This window comes from Hyla sarda, unplaced genomic scaffold, assembly GCF_029499605.1.
Source record: "Hyla sarda isolate aHylSar1 unplaced genomic scaffold, aHylSar1.hap1 scaffold_307, whole genome shotgun sequence".
Classification (NCBI taxonomy): Eukaryota; Metazoa; Chordata; class Amphibia; order Anura; family Hylidae; genus Hyla; species Hyla sarda.
In genome coordinates, this window is record NW_026609792.1 from 73,950 (window position 1) to 79,810 (window position 5,861).

At 45.4% G+C, this 5,861-nt stretch overlaps 1 pseudogene; it reads right to left on the reverse strand.

Annotated features, from left to right (window-relative positions):
* Window positions 1-1,125: 1,125 nt before the first annotated feature.
* Window positions 1,126-1,294, reverse strand: LOC130328401 (U2 spliceosomal RNA; annotated as a pseudogene).
* Window positions 1,295-5,861: the final 4,567 nt, after the last annotated feature.

Sequence of the window (5,861 nt, forward strand, 5' to 3'; positions counted from 1 at the left end):
CCTCGTGATGTCAGTGGTATTGAGTGACATCACAGCACAGTGCTAAGGAGGCTCCTGGACACAGCAGCAGCAATATCTCAACGGAGAATACATTTATATATGTGTATATATATATATATATATATATATATATATTTCTCCGCCAAAATCGGTTTTAAACCCGTTTTCACCTTTTTCTCCCTTCTTTTCCTCTTACTTTTTTTCAAGTTTTTTCACGTTTTTCTTCTTTCCCCCTTTTTTCTCTGCATATTATTCTTATTTGTCTTCTTTTTTTTTGTCTTATTCAGACCCTATCAATGCAGCAATGCTTATTCAATACCGCCAGCAGATGAAGACACTGGGGGATAATTTTCTAAGGATTTATACTGATTTTTCCTGTCTAAATTTGTCGCACAGAAAGTTGCAGGCCAAATATGTGCGACATTTCTGAAACTTTAGCCTCTAGAGCATTTTTACAACATTATACATAGGTGCTGAATACATAAAAAGCGACTGTTCAGCGACAGACAAGTCGCATCGGCTGAAAGTAGGCCAGAATGTCAGTCCATGTTGGAGCAGGTTTAGATACAGTCTAAAGCATAGATCTCAAAGTCTGTGCACAGAATTTATCAAGGGCCTTGCGCCTTTTGATACATTAGGTAGGTGCACAATAGAATAGCCTAACCCTCTGTACTTTGGTCTTTATTGATGAGGGACATAGACAGCCAGCTGATGACCAATCCATTAGTGCAACGGATGGCCGGAAACATTTGTCTTTGTCTTTGCAATACCACAGAAGCAATGCATGGTCAATGTACAGCAATGACACACCTGTGTGAACAGCCAGGAGACCCCCATGTATGTCAATTAGGAAAATTCAGTACACATCAGCTAAAAGACAGCTACCTATCATGTCATGTTCAACCTGCACAGGTGTGCTGGCTGCTCAGATTATCCAATTAAGGAGGCCATTTATTCAGCAGCAGCAGAAGTCCTGTGCCTGGACGCTCCAACAGCTGCCAGACACAAGCAGCAGCAGCACCACCTTTTGTTTTTCGGCTGCAGCAGCAGCAAGGCCCACAGGGCTAGCTAGCCAGCAAGCAAGTAGCAACGAAACTAGGAATCTTTCTTTTTATCACTGTAATGGGGTGGTGCACTGTACCCGAAGATACTGCCATATCGGGTCAATGCATAGGGCGACGGAAGCAAGCTTCGAAATCGGCCCCCGTTCTCAAAAATCCATTTAATATATGGTCCCCAGATAGGGGACGTATCAGATATTAACCCCGTAAGGACGCAGGACGTACTCAAACGTCCCCTTTTCCGAGTCCTTAAGGACTCAGGACGTTTGAGTACGTCCTGTCAAATCCCAGCCCCCCGCCGCTAGCCGGAGGGGAGCCGGTGCCCGATGCCTGCTGAAATCGTTCAGCAGGCATCGGGGCATATCGCCCAGGGGGGTCATTATGCCCCCCCATGTCGGCGATGGCCGCAGATCGCTGGACAATTCAGTCCAGCGATCTGCAGCAGATTCCGGGTCAATCGGGTCTCCAGTGACCCGGTGACCCGGAATTACAGGCTGTTCGGGGCCGTCTCCGACGGCCCCGAACAGCCAGAGCCTGCACTGGTGCCACCTCACGATCGCCCTGATTCGTCGGCCGGATTACCAGCCGACCAATCAGGGCGCCTGCTGCGGGTGTCACTCCCGCAACCAGCTCCGCCCCTCTTCCGGAGGACGTGAGCGGGTGCGGGACGTGCACCCCGGGTGCTGGGGACCCCGATCCCCGGCGCCCCTGTTGGGATCGGGGCCCCAGGAGCGACGGCCGCGGCGGAGACGACGAGGGACTGACCTGTGCGTCGAGGATCGTTGGAGGTGAGTTACAGCCTCCTGCTGTTACTTAGCAACAGCTCCCAGCATGCAAAAAGGGCATGCTGGGAGCTGTAGTTATGCAACAGCAGGAGGCAGACCACCACAACTCCCAGCATGCCCTTATGGGCATGCTGGGACTTGTAGTTTTGCAACAGCTGGAGGCACATTTTTTCTGTGGAAAAGTGTACCTTCAGCTGTTGTAGTAGTGCATCTGCTGGTTGCATAACTACAACTTCCAGCATGCCCTTTGGCTGTCGGTGACTGCTGGGAGTTGTAGTTTTGCAACAGCTGAAGGCACACTGAGTTATGTAGCAAACCAGTGTGTCTCCAGCTGTTGCATAACTACAGTCCCCAGCATCCCCAGCCAAAGTAGTATGCCTCCAGCTGTTGCATAACTACAAGACCCAGCATGCCCTTCCGCTGTCCGTACATGCTGGGGGTTGTAGCTTTTGCAACAGCTGAAGGCACACTGGTTGCAAAACACTGAGTTTGTTACCAAACTCTGTGTTTCACAACCAGTGTGCCTCCAGCTGTTGCAAAACTACAACTCCCAGCATGCACTGATAGACCGTACATGCTGGGAGTTGTAGTTTTGCAACAGCTGGATGTTCCCCCCCCCCCAATGTGAACGTACAGGGTACACTCACATGGGCGGAGGATTACAGCAAGTATCCGGCTGCAAGTTTGAGCTGCGGCAAATTTTCTGTCGCAGCTCAAACTGCCAGCGAGAAACTAATGTGAACCCCCCGCCCGTGCGACTGTACCCTAAAAACACTACACTAACACACAATAAAAAGTAAAAAACACTACGTATACACATACCCCTATACAACCCCCCTCCCCTCCCCAATAAAAATGAAAAACGTCTGGTACGCCACTGTTTCCAAAACGGAGCCTCCAGCGGTTGCAAAACTACAACTCCCAGCATGCACTGATAGACCGTACATGCTGGGAGTTGTAGTTTTGCAACAGCTGGACGTTCCCCCCCCCCCCCCCAATGTGAACGTACAGGGTACACTCACATGGGCGGAGGATTACAGTAAGTATCCGGCTGCAAGTTTGAGCTGCGGCTCAAACTGCCAGCGTGAAACTACTGTGAACCCCCGCCCATGTGACTGTACCCTAAAAACACTACACTACACTAACACACAATAAAATAAAAAGTAAAAATCACTACAAATACACATACCCCTACACAGCCCCCCTCCCCAATAAAAATGAAAAACGTCTGGTACGCCACTGTTTCCAAAACGGAGCCTCCAGCTGTTGCAAAACAACTACTCCCAGTATTGCCAGATAGCCACTGACTGTCCAGGCATGCTGGGAGTTTTACAACAGCTGGAGGCACCCTGTTTGGGAATCACTGGCGTAGAATACCCCTATATCCTCCCCTATGCAAGTCCCTAATTTAGGCCTCAAATGCGCATGGCGCTCTCACTTTGGAGCCTTGTCGTATTTCAAGGCAACAGTTTAGGGTCACATATGGGGTATCGCCGTACTCGGGAGAAATTGTGTTACAAATTTTGGGGGGTATTTTCTGCTTTTACCCTTTTTTAAAAATGTAAAATTTTTGGGAAAAGAGGCATTTTAGGTAAAAAAAAAATTATTATTTTTACATATGCAAAAGTCGTGAAACACCTTTGGGGTATTAAGGTTCACTTAACCCCTTGTTACGTTCCCCGAGGGGTCTAGTTTCCAAAATGGTATGCCATGTTTTTTTTTTTTTTTGCTGTCCTGGCACCATAGGGGCTTCCTAAATGCGGCATGCCCCCAGAGCAAAATTTGCTTTCAAAAGCCAAATGTGACTCCTTCTCTTCTGAGACCTGTAGTGCGCCAGCAGAGCACTTTTCACCCCCATATGGGGCGTTTTCTGAATCGGGAGAAATTGGGCTTCAAATTTTGGGGGGGGGGGTATTTTCTGCTTTAACCCTTTGTAAAAATGTAAATTTTTTGGGAAACCAAGCATTTTAGGTAATTTTTTTTTTTTTTTTTTTTTTTACATATGCAAAAGTTGTGAAACCCCTGTGGGGTATTAAGGTTCACTTTACCCCTTGTTACGTTCCCCAAGGGGTCTAGTTTCCAAAATGGTATGCCATGTGGGGTTTTTTGCTGTCCTGGCACCATAGGGGCTTTCTAAATGCGGCATGCCCCCAGAGCAAAATTTCCTTCAAAAAAGCCAAATGGGACTCCTTCTCTTCTGAGACCTGTAGTGCGCCAGCAGAGCACTTTTCACCCCCATATGGGGTGTTTTCTGAATCGGGGGAAATTGGGCTTCAAATTTTGGGGGGCATTTTCTGCTATTACCCTTTTTAAAAATGTAAAACTTTTGGGAAACCAAGCATTTTAGGGAATTTTATTTTTATTTTTTTTACGTATGCAAAAGTTGTGAAACCCCTTTGGGGTATTAAGGTTCACTTTACCCCTTTTTACGTTCCCCAAGGGGTTTAGTTTGCAAAATGGTATGCCATCTGTTTTTTTTTGCTGTCCTGGCACCATAGGGGCTTTCTAAATGCGGCATGCCCCCAGAGCAAAATTTCCTTCAAAAAAGCCAAATGTGACTCCTTCTCTTCTGAGACCTGTAGTGCGCCAGCAGAGCACTTTTCACCCCCATATGGGGTGTTTTCTGAAACGGGAGAAATTGGGCTTCAAATTTTGGGGGGTATTTTCTGCTATTACCCTTTTTAAAAATGTAAAACTTTTGGGAAACCAAGCATTTTAGGGAATTTTATTTTTATTTTTTTTACGTATGCAAAAGTTGTGAATCACATGTGGGGTATTAAGGTTTACTTTACCCCTTGTTATGTTCCTCGAGGGGTCTAGTTTCCAAAATGGTATGCCATGTGTTTTTTTTTTTGCTGTTCTGGCACCATAGGGGCTTCCTAAATGTGACATGCCCCCCAAAAACCATTTGTCGCTCCTTCCCTTCTGTGCCCTCTACTGCGCCAGCCGAACAATTAACATAGACATATGAGGTATGTGCTTACTCGAGAGAAATTGGGTTTCAAATACAAGTAAAAATTTTCTCCTTTTTACCCCTTGCAAAAATTCAAAAATTGGGTCTACAAAAACATGCGAGTGTAAAAAATGAAGATTGTGAATTTTCTCCTTCACTTTGCTGCTATTCCTGTGAAACACCTAAAGGGTTAAAACGCTGACTGAATGTAATTTTGAATACTTTGGGGGGTGCAGTTTTTATAATGGGGTCATTTATGGGGTATTTCTAATATGAAGGCCCTTCAAATCCACTTCAAACCTGAACTGGTCCCTGAAAAAAAGCGAGTTTCAAAATTTTGTGAAAAATTGGAAAATTGCTGCGGAACTTTGAAGCCCTCTGGTGTCTTCCAAAAGTAAACACTTGTCAATTTTATGATGCAAACATAAAGTAGACATATTGTATATGTGAATAAAAAAAAAAAATATTTTGAATATCCATTTTCCTTACAAGCAGAGAGCTTCAAAGTTAGAAAAATGCAAAATTTTCAAATTTTCCATCAAATTTTGGGATTTTCCACCAAGAAAGGATGCAAGTTACCACAAAATTTTATCACTAAGTTAAAGTAGAATATGTCACGAACAAACAATCTCGGAATCAGATTGATAACTAAAAGCATTCCAGAGTTATAAATGTTTAAAGTGACAGTGGTCAGAATTGCAAAAAATGGCTGAGTCCTTAAGGTGAAAAAGGGCTCAGTCCTTAAGGGGTTAAACTGATAAAAACAGATTTTTTTTTTCATCTAAAGCCGAGGAATGTGCTCTCGATTCACCCAAAGTACAAGAAAAAGTGCAAACGTGTTACACTAAAAAAAACGTGCACAAAGGATGCGGTCTATCGCAAACCCTTCTCCGATAGGAGAGAGGCCCCCCAACAAACCTTACTCTTCGCCTCCGGACCAAAAGGTACCTGCGAGGTTCCAGGTTCGATGTCCCTTTTCGCCGAAGCTACTAGGGGACCACAAATGCTCCCGGCATCCCCCTTGGCGTTAGCAAAAGTATCTGCCCTCAGAGCCGATAACGG